Below are 10970 nucleotides of genomic sequence, written 5' to 3' on the forward strand. Positions count from 1 at the left end.
GCTGGAGCTCTGGAGATGAGACAACCTCATGGGGCTTGTGCTGGGGCTCTGGGGAGGAGGCCACCACGTTGACCTCTGGCTGGAGCTCGACAGGTGAGATCACCTTGTGGGTCTCAGGCGGGAGCTCTGCTCTTGCTCTCTTGTGGAGCCGTTTATGGGCACGCCAGCTGCCCTTGAAACATTCCTGAGAGCTGAAACATGATCCAGGTATCCCAAGATTACTGCATGTAGGACAATGTAGGATGGCTTCTTTATGGCAGCCCTCGGTCTTGCATTCCTGTATCACCTCTACTGCTGCCCTGGCGGCCTGGTGTGGGAGCTGATCTGTGGAGCCTGCCCTGTTGATTCACTAATAAAAGGTGTGGAATGGCAAATCAGACTTTCTCATCACACTGACTCCCCTCAAAAGTTGATCCAGGTTGTAGCTTTGCCCTGGATGCCCAAAATAATTCATAAATAGTTCTGCAAACTGAGTTACATTGTTGAGGGCACTTGACCCTGTACTGGCCAGATGCTCCGCCCAATCACTGGCCGGGACACAATGAAACCGAGCCACCGTCTCTTGTCCGGTTTGGGGTTTAGCAGGCTCAAAAAGTACATTTGGCAGTGGAACATGAACTGCCTTGGGTTGCCGCCCAACCCATAATTCAGGTTCAGGAGTTCTATGTCCATCCACTGGGGAAACTGGACTGACATAAATGGTGGCCAGACATTCCTATGTACACTGGCACAATGCTCTCCTCGCTTTCCTGCTGCATCCATAGTGAGGCGAAGTATTCTGTCATGTAAAGAGGTTGAGGACGGATTTAAATGCAGATAAGAGTTCTATTATAGGACATATAGGCAGACAAATCCAAATTATGAAACAATGGGGTGGTCAAAACGGGCAAATGGTCAGTCGATCAGCAAACAGGATAAACTAGACTAAGACAAGACTCAAATAATGAGGACAAGAAAGTTATCAAAACCAGAAAACATAAAGCTATGAAAGGCTTGGTATGCACCAGAAACTATGGCAACTGAGCGTAACACTTCGCAAAATCAGAGTGTTCATAAAGTCTCTTGAATAGCGTTGAGTGCATGAGTGTGAGATTGGCAACAGGTGTGTGTGTGATTAGAATTCCGGAGAAGGTGTGTGTGTGTTGTGTGTGTGTGGGAAGTGTAATCCTCTTCGGCCATGTTTGTAGTTTGCGGTTCATCCTTGGAAATGAAGTCACTGGTTTGCTGTGATATGAGAGTATATGACCATATCAACATTCTAACAAATATCTATAGAGATGGTTGGATTCAATTCCAGAGTTATGACTTACTCCAGAAATTCACAGTGAACACAGGGCTCTCTGTGACACGATACTCTCATAAAGAGGAATCAGGTAAAGATCCAAAACCCTAGAAGGCAGATGGAGGGCAGAATCATAAATCAGTAATCCATGGACCTGCAATGGAGGTATTAAAATGGGTCAGTACTGCAGAACATAAATAGTGGCAAGATGTTGCAATGGCAGACATCTAGGCATAAATTCATACATTTAAAATCTATATCCTGAATTTATATATTTCTGTGAAGCTGCTTTGGGACAAAAAGCAGCTTCATTGTTAAAAGTTTGTCTAGTTTTTAAGAACTTGACCAGAGTACCTAGTGAGGCTCATGTTCTCAATGCTGCTAATGCTCTATACACAAACACTGAGTGATCCTGTGAGCATACAGAATGTCATCTATGAAAGTGAGACTTGAAATTGTAATGAAAAATGTTTTAAATATAATGTATTTTCTCTGAAGGTCTCATTTATAATTTTGTTATATTCCTTTCAGAAATTGGCAACAACTCCTACATTATAAGCTTTGCATTTCAAATCAGCAATGTGACCATCTCCAAGGACCTTCAGCTGAGGAACGGAACATATTATTTAATCCAAGACACCATCAACAGCCTGGTAAGTGTAAGCCATTGTTCTCTTTCCCAAAATTACTTTACACATTAAAATAAGATTTATCTTGACCATGTTCATTTAAACCTTATTTTTACAACCTTTTATTAGCTGAACACTATTCTGAATGTGAAAGGTGCTCCTGTTTCTTTCCACAAGCAAACTACACGTAAGTGTCTTCTTTTCACAAGTTTCTCTGAATACACCTTATTTTTACTGACATCCACTAAATATCATTGCACCTTTCTGCATATTGAAATCACCTCAATATATCACATCCCCCTTCACAGACATTTAAACTTGTACCTGACTACGACAGGTACACCACTTATAATACCACCTACCCAGGTGCAGTGATGACTCAGTGGTTAAGGCTGTGGTTTACTGATCAGAACATGTTCCTTAACTTTAGACTCAACTGCATCTCTCGGGTAGAAATTAATGCATGGTTGCTTTAGCATGTTTACCTTCGTCTTGGCAAGATGCATACACTAACAATGTTAGCCAGATTTAAAATAAAAAATGCTCTAAGGAACCTGACCCTATTTGCTGGACAGCACTTAAACAACCTTCACCTCAGCAACCTTCTCCTGCATTACATTTTGTCACCACACCATGCAGGGGTGGCACCAGAACATGTTTCTGATTGGTGAACAGTGTAAATTTGCTGTCCCCCTCAAAATAACTCAGCACACAGCCATTACTGTCTAAACCACTGGCAACAAAAGTGAGTACACCCCTAAGTGAAAATGTCCAAATTGGCCCCAAAGTGTCAATATTTTGTGTGGCCACCATTATTTTCCAGCACTGCCTTAACCATCTTCTGCATGGAGTTCACCAGAGCTTCACAGGTTGTCACTGGAATCCTCTTCGTGACGTGACGACATCACGGAGCTGGTGGATGTTAGATATCTTTTTCTCCTCCACCTTCTGTTTGAGGATGCCCCACAGATGCTCAATAGGGTTTAGGTCTGGAGACATGCTTGGCCAGTCCATTACCTTTACCCTCAGCTTCTTTAGCAAGGCAGTGGTCGTCTTGGAGGTGTGCTTGGGGTCGTTATCATGCTGGAATACTGCCCTGCAACCCAGTCTCTGAAGTGAGGGGATCATGCTCTGATTCAGTATGTCACAGTACATGTTGGCATTCATGGTTCCCTCAATGAACTGTAGCTCCCCAGTGCTGGCAGCACTCATGCAGCCCCAGACCATGACCCTCCCACCACCATGCTTGACAGTAGGCAAGACACACTTGTCTTTGTACTCCTCACCTGGTTGCCGCCACACGTTGACACCATCTGAACCAAATAAGTTTATCTTGGGTTCATCAGACCACAGGACATGGTTCCAGTAATCCATGTCCTTAGTCTGCTTGTCTTCAGCATACTGCAGGCTTTCTTGTGCATCATCTTTAGAAGAGGCTTCCTTCTGGGATGACAGCCATGCAGACCAATTTGATGCAGTGTACGACGTATGGTCTGAGCACAGACAGGCTGACCCCCCACCCCTTCAACCTCTGCAGCAATGCTGGCAGCACTCATGCGTCTATTTCCCAAACACAACCTTTGGATATGATGCTGAGCACATACACTCAACTTTGGTCGACCATGGCGAGGCCTGTTCTGAGTGGAACCTGTCCTGTTAAGCCGCTGTATGGTCTTGGCCGCCGTGCTGCATCTCAGTGTCAGGGTCTTGGCAATCTTCTTATAGCCTAGGCCATCTTTATGTAGAGCAACAATTCTTTTTTTCAGATCCTCAGAGAGTTCTTTCTTCATGAGGTGCCATGTTGAACTTCCAGTGACCAGTATGAGGGAGTGTGAGAGTGATGACACCAAATTTAACACACCTACTCCCCATTCACACCTGAGACCTTGTAACACTAACAAGTCACATGACACCGGGGAGGGAAAATGGCTAATTGGGCCCAATTTGGACATTTTCACTTAGGGGTGTACTCACTTTTGTTGCCAGTGGTTTAGACATTAATGGCTGTGTGTTGAGTTATTTTGAGGGGACAGCAAATTTACACTGTTACACAAGCTGTACACTCACTACTTTACACTGTAGCACAGTGTCATTTCTTCAGTATTGTCACATTAAAATATTTAATCAAATATTTACAAAAATGTGAGGGGTGTACTCACTTTTGTGAGATACTGTACATAATGACTGTAGTGACTATATTTTCAACTTGCTTTGATGTGATTTGACGATTAGTGTCCCTTTGATTTGATTTTCAACTATGCAATTGTACAACCACACATTTTGTTAAAGAATCAGAGTCTGATCCTCCACAAATCAGCACGAATTGGATTTAAATCTATAAAGCTAGGAAGCAATGGTGCATCTAATACTAAAACAAAGCCAGGAATGAAACCAATAGTAAAACTGGGGAACCATTTAAAAACCATCGATCCATCCATCCATCTTCTATACCACTTATCCTTTTCAGGGTCATAGGGATCCTGGAGCCTATCCCACGGAGCATCGGGCACAAGGAGGGGTACACCCTGAACAGGGTGCCAATCCCTTTTAAAAACCACATGCCTTTAAAACCACAAACAGCTGTGATTTGGACAGAAATCACAGCTGCTCACATTCTGCTGCTCAAACCGATCCCCCTGTCCATGTAGTCCTGAGGCCCACATTGCAAGCACACAGCAACACCACCACCACTGGAGGAAATTCTGCATGGATCCGGGGAATCATTATCCCCTGCAGTATAGTCATTATTCTAATACCTTGCTGGATTCTACTCTGTGTAAGTGTCACCAAAATCTCTTCTAAACCCTAAATTTAGGGTAATATTTGGCATGAAATATACTCTGTATTCAGAGTATATCCCATGATCAGTTACATGCACTGAATGAGTTATTTTTATTTATTTATTTAATTACAGCAACAACTGAATAGTTAATCAGAATCTCTCCTCTATTCCCCCTTGTGTCTCTTGTTTCTCTCCGTCTCATTCAGTGTCTGCTGTGTGGTTGCTGTGCTGGTTTAAGGAGACGCTACAACAGAAGACGGTCCTACAATGTCCAATACACAACACGAAATGGACTCTTTTAAAAATAGTTAGTGTAAAATAATCTCTAACTCCATTTGACTCTATTTTATCAAATAGTTTTGTTTTTTTTTATCTTTTTCATTATGTAGTTTATTTTTTATTTGTTTACCTATTTAATTATTTCAAATTAGATTAATCTACACAATTAAAATCTGTATCCTGTGTTTATATTTTTCTGAAAAGCTGCTGAGACAGACCGTTGTAAAAAGCGCTATACAAATAAAATTTAATTGAAATGTCTATGAATGTCCTCTGTTTCACCCCGATTATGTTTGTCATTTAAAGCCCTCGTGTATCATTGCACATCGCGTAGTATTGCGTGTATTGTCCTTACCAAGCGGTTGCTCCTTGTTTCTTATTTTTGATTCCTGTTTATTGACTTTGTTTCTCGTTTGCCGTTCTGGATTCTAGCCTTGCCCAGTTTATGCCTGTTTGTAGATCGCTTGACCCCGTGCCTGATTTGACCAGGCTCTTGTCTCATGATTTGGATTTGTTTGCATGTCTCTCTCAAATAAAAGTCTTTAATTACACTTGAATCCGTCCTAACCTCCATTACAAGGATTATGTGACAGCAGACAAAAGCATGCAAAAATACTATCTGATCATGAATAACTATCATCGAAAAATTGTGCTTGCCTAAAACCCTAAGATTACCTGCTATGTCTGGTGCCATGGCTCTTGGGATGCACCTAACTAAATCTGCTGGAGCCCTTAAAGGCCTAGCTAAATTCACATGTCTTAAGATAGTCTCCTATAACCACAGCTCTTTCACTTTTCTCAATGGGTGCTTCACTGAGGAGAGCAAACCGGTTGGACATGTGATGTGAAGAGGAGTGGTGCTCCCATGGGCAAGCTTAGATTTAGCTTTGCGATTATGCCGCCGAGTCGTCACCCATTTGCCCTGCTGTAAGGGCTCTAATGCCGGGGTTGGGTGATTACTATCTCCTCCTGAGGCATCTTGACTTTCCCCTACAGAAACTACACTGCTCTCACTCTCACTAACCCTCTCTAGAGTCTGGATTCACACCTAATGCTGCAATCTTCTCCATCAAAGATATAACTAATATACACTTAGCACAAATAAAGCTATTACTAACAATGGAGGAAGAATGACTAAACATCCTGCACTCAACACACTCAACAAGCTGAACGTCTGTCATATTGAGTGTTTAACGCACCTCAGTCATAGATTAGCTGATATTATTTTTTAGATGGATCCGACATTGACAGACCCCGCTTGCTGTCTTTAGTCAAAAAACAAAAGCGTTCTTCAAATAAGGTAGAAGCGAAAGTGAAACTGCAACAAATTAGAATGATAGCACAAAATTATGAATGAAAAAGAAAGGAACAGTATAATTTACACACTGACACAAGCAACATTTCTCTGATCATCTACTAGAATATATGCCGTCCTCTCTTCAGATCAACAGCCCAGACTTCTTTAATGCTGGCTCCACTCAGATAAGCAAAAACAAAAGGGAGGTCTGCTCATCCTGACCTGGATTAACCCTCAGGTCATAAAATGGAGACTGTGAAATCCAAAAGACCTTCCTTTGTCTTCTTTTAACTCGCACAGGAGAACCGAGACATAAATTCCTTCATCGAACTCACTTAATATATTATGATTCCTTACAAAGTATAATGTAGACTTCGTCATCGCCATACTGTCTTGCCTTAATACATTACACAAAATATCTCAGAATTGATTGATTATTATCATTTCGTATACACTCATGTATCCATGTCCAGAATCCAAAATTCCAATCCTTGTGTTTTGTTAACATATATATACATACTGGTGCCCTGCGATGGATTGGCACCCTGTCCAGGGTGTACTGCACATTGTGCCTGATGCTTAATGGGATAGGCTCCAGGTTTCCCTGTGACCCTGAAGAAAGGATAAGCAGTATAGAAGATGGATGGATGGATGGATATACTTATTGGTATCCCTAGTGAACTAACTGTCGAGTATTGTGAACTATAGTAACCCTGTATGTAACCTAAAAGTAGCTATTAGGCTTTTATTGTCGGGTATTTTGCCAATATACCTGGCACAGTATTCCGTATAGCTAAATGCTTCGTATTTGGTATCTGTATGTCGGTCATAACATTTCTGGAATGCTAGTGAACGGCAAATTATAACAACAACTGACGAAAATCCCTTTTAAATGTAAAAGACAAATTAACAATAAAGTTGAATGAGCATGGACCCCAACAGAGATTATGCATATTAGTTGGAAGGAAAGACCAAACTCTCCACCTGCTGCCCAAAAGGCCACTTCTAATTGGTTAAGACCCCTAGAGGGCTGAGACAGTTAGGTAGGTTTAAAACATCATGCCAGGGTGAACCTGCTGGTTGGCAGCGAGGAAGATTCATTTTGTTAGTCTCGTACATTTCATAATTTGTTTTCTAGACCTCCACTTCTTTCCTTTCTTAAGCCTTACTGATAATGTTCACCTAAGAAACTTTTAAGCGGAAAACCTGTGACCGTGATCGACTCCATCCAATCACTGATCATCATCTCCACCACGCCTCCTGACCTCCAACAACGTCGCATGCCTCATCTCTCACTAACTATGGCAAGCAAGTACATGTCTTTCCCATGTTTAATAAGTTGGTGCAGAACCCTAACCCTAACATTTACAATTAGTTTTGGGTCACTCTTAATGGATTGATGGTTCGCTCAGGTCTATTTTGAAACAAAAATTTGCCAAAAAACTAGCATTCTGCTTTACCTCTGTTACAAGCTCCTTCCTTTCTGTCTTGTCCATGTGTGCGCGTGTGTGTATTTGTGTTAGAATAGTCTTTGTGTAGTAGTTAGATTAGTGTACATGTAGTAGAATAGTGTAATAAAGTCTTGTCTATATTAAAGTGAAGTTTCCTGTGATTCATTTGCTCATGAGCCGATTTTGTTACCCTGCTCAGGAATATTGCGTCATCACAAGAAGGGATTATCAAAGGCCACAAGAGTAATAACCTTCAGAATCCGTACCCAGTCTAACTAAAAGTTTCACTGGACGAATAAATTGGTTAGCTGTTGTTGTTTGAGTCTGGCAATATTTCCGTAAATCAAATTAAGATTCCTAGGGAGCTAAGGCTGTCCTATATGTATTGGTGGAAAATATAGGTAACTAAAGTTTACTTTAAGGATTTTCTTTAAATACAATGGTGGAGAATTCAATGAATGAATTTAAACAGGTATTTTTACCTACATCTACATGAGCTTCAAATGAAAGACTGGAGTCAGTAATCACTCCAAGGTCTTTTACTGCTACACATGATGAAGCACAAAGCCCATCCAGAGTTACTGTGTGATCAGAAAGATTACTTCTAGCTGCATGTGGTCCCAGTAGAAGTACTTCTGTCTTGTTGCGGCTGTGGCTCAGGTGGTAGAGCGAGTTGTCCACTAATAGTAGGGTTGGCAGTTTGATTCCCAGCCCACATGCCTCCACATGCTGTAGTGTCCTTGGGCAAGACACTCCCCAATTATGCCCAAGTTGCATGGCAGCTCTGCAGCTATTGGTATGTGTGTGAGAATGGGTGAATGAGTCAGTAGGCCTATAGTAAAGGCATGCAGTGACGCTAAGGACTTCTGCAATATATATATAGTGCAGGAAGTAAGTAATGAAATTTTCACCAGATATCAGCATTAACTCGGGAAATCCGCAAATATAAAGAATTGACAACATTAAAGTCCATAAATGAAGTTTTCTGTAATAAAGATGAATGACACGGGGAAAAAAGTATTGAACACACTAACTGGAATGTATTTAATACTTAGTGGAGAAGCCTTTGTTTGTAATGACGCTTCAAGACGCTGTATGAAGAAATTAATGGGCCGCAATATTCAGGTGTGATTTTGGTCCATTCTTCTAAACATATTGTCTTTAAATCTTGTTCAATTAGATTCACGTCAGGTGATTGACTGGGCCATTCTAACATCGTCATTTTTTTTTGCTTTGTCGGTGAGTTTTTAGGTGTTTGCCGGTGCTTTATATCTGATTCAGCAGCTACACAAAACCTGTGGATGGAATACAGCAAAAGGGGTGATGAGGCAGAACTTGGGGAAGATGTACACAATTCATCTGGCTGCATTCTGGACTAGGTCACATGGTTTGCAGGGGAAGACCTGATAAAGAAGGCAGTCTCACTCAACACAGATACAGGGAAATGGAGGAAGTCCAATATCGGCCAGTGTGTGTTATCTTTCGAGAAAGGAAAACACTGCATTCCAGCATAAGAACCTTATCCCATCTGTGAAACATAGGTGTGTGGGGTTTGGGCCTGTTTTGCTGCATCTGGACCAGGACGACTTTCCATCATTGATGGAACAATGAACTCTGAATTATACCAGCAAACTCTAAAAGAAAGATGTCAGGACATCTGTCCATGAAGTGAATCTCAAGAGAAAGTGGGTCATGCAGCAAGACAACGATCCTAAAGACACGAGTCGCTCTACCAAAGAAGGGTTTAAGAAGAATAAAGTTAATGTTTTGGAATGGCCAAGTCAAAGTCCTGACCTTAATTCAGTTGAAATGTTGTGGAAGGACCTGAAGCAAGCAGTTCATATGAGGAAACCCACCAACATCCCAGAGTTGAAGCTGTTCTGTACTGAGGAATGGACTAAAATTCCTCCAAGCCAATGTGCAGGACTGATCGTCAGTTACCCCAAACGTTTATCTGTAGTTATTGCTGCACAAGGGGCTCACACCACATACTGACAGCACAGATATGTAATATTGATCATTTTCCTCAATAAATAAATGACCAAGTATTATATATTTATCTCGTTTGTTGAATTGGGTTCTCTTTATCTACTTTTAGGACTTGTGTGAAAATCTGATGATGTTTTAGTCATATTTATGCAGATGTACATTACACATTTCTCATGTAAAGGAGGCAAAGACAGAAGCAAGTGCAGGTTATGAGGTTTAATCCAAAAACAAGTCCAAAGGGTAATTCCAAACTCCACAACATTAAACTGGCAAGGGTCATATGATCAGGCAAACAGGTATAAACTAGGCAAGGTAGAGAATCAAAGTCAACAGAGTAAACAAAACCAGTAAACAAAAGTACAAAACCAGAATATCAACACTTAAAACACTTGGTTAAAGTGACAATATCAACTGAGCGTATACTTCTCAAAGACATTGTGTTCAAACAGTATCTTTTATGTGTGGTGTGATTGTGTAGTCCTCTACAGCCATGTTTGTAGTTGATGGTGTATTCTGGGAAATGGAGTCGCTGATTTGCGGTGATATGACAACATTATTTCACATAGCAGCAAATAATTCCTGGAAGTGTATTTGAGTCAGTCCTTCCTCAAAAATAATTGTAATATTGATCAATAAAACTGTTGATGTTAAGAAAAGATTCAGCTGAAGTTTACCTCTGAGTAGTGTTTTTAAACAGAAATATAATAAAGTACCTAATGAAACATCCATCCATCTTCTATACAGCTTATCCTCTTCAGGGTCACGGAGAAACCTGGAGCCTATCCCAGGGAGCATCAGGCACAAGGCAGGGTAGACCCTGAACAGGGTGCCAATCCATCACAGGGCACACTCACATACACATTTACACACCCATTCATACATTACGGACACTTTGGACATGCCAATCAATCTACCATGCATGTCTTTGGACTGGGGGGAGGAAGCCGGAGTACCCAGAGGAAACCCCGCAGCACGGGGAGAACACACAAGCTCCGCACACACAGGGCCACGGTGGGAATCAAACCCCCAACCCTGGAGGTGAGAGGCAAACATGCTAACCATTAAGCCACTGTGCGCCCTCCTATATTCATTTACTAGCATCCAACAACATGATGTGATAAACTTCCTTACACAGACGCACACGTTTGTTTATGATCCAAACTGACACATATAATTTGGACATCTGACAAAGTTGTACGTATCTGATCTATGGAGACGTTCAGACACACCTTTAGCTACGAATCAACAATGTTGACATACA

This window comes from Ictalurus punctatus, chromosome 3 (assembly GCF_001660625.3).
Source record: "Ictalurus punctatus breed USDA103 chromosome 3, Coco_2.0, whole genome shotgun sequence".
NCBI classification, from domain to species: domain Eukaryota; kingdom Metazoa; phylum Chordata; class Actinopteri; order Siluriformes; family Ictaluridae; genus Ictalurus; species Ictalurus punctatus.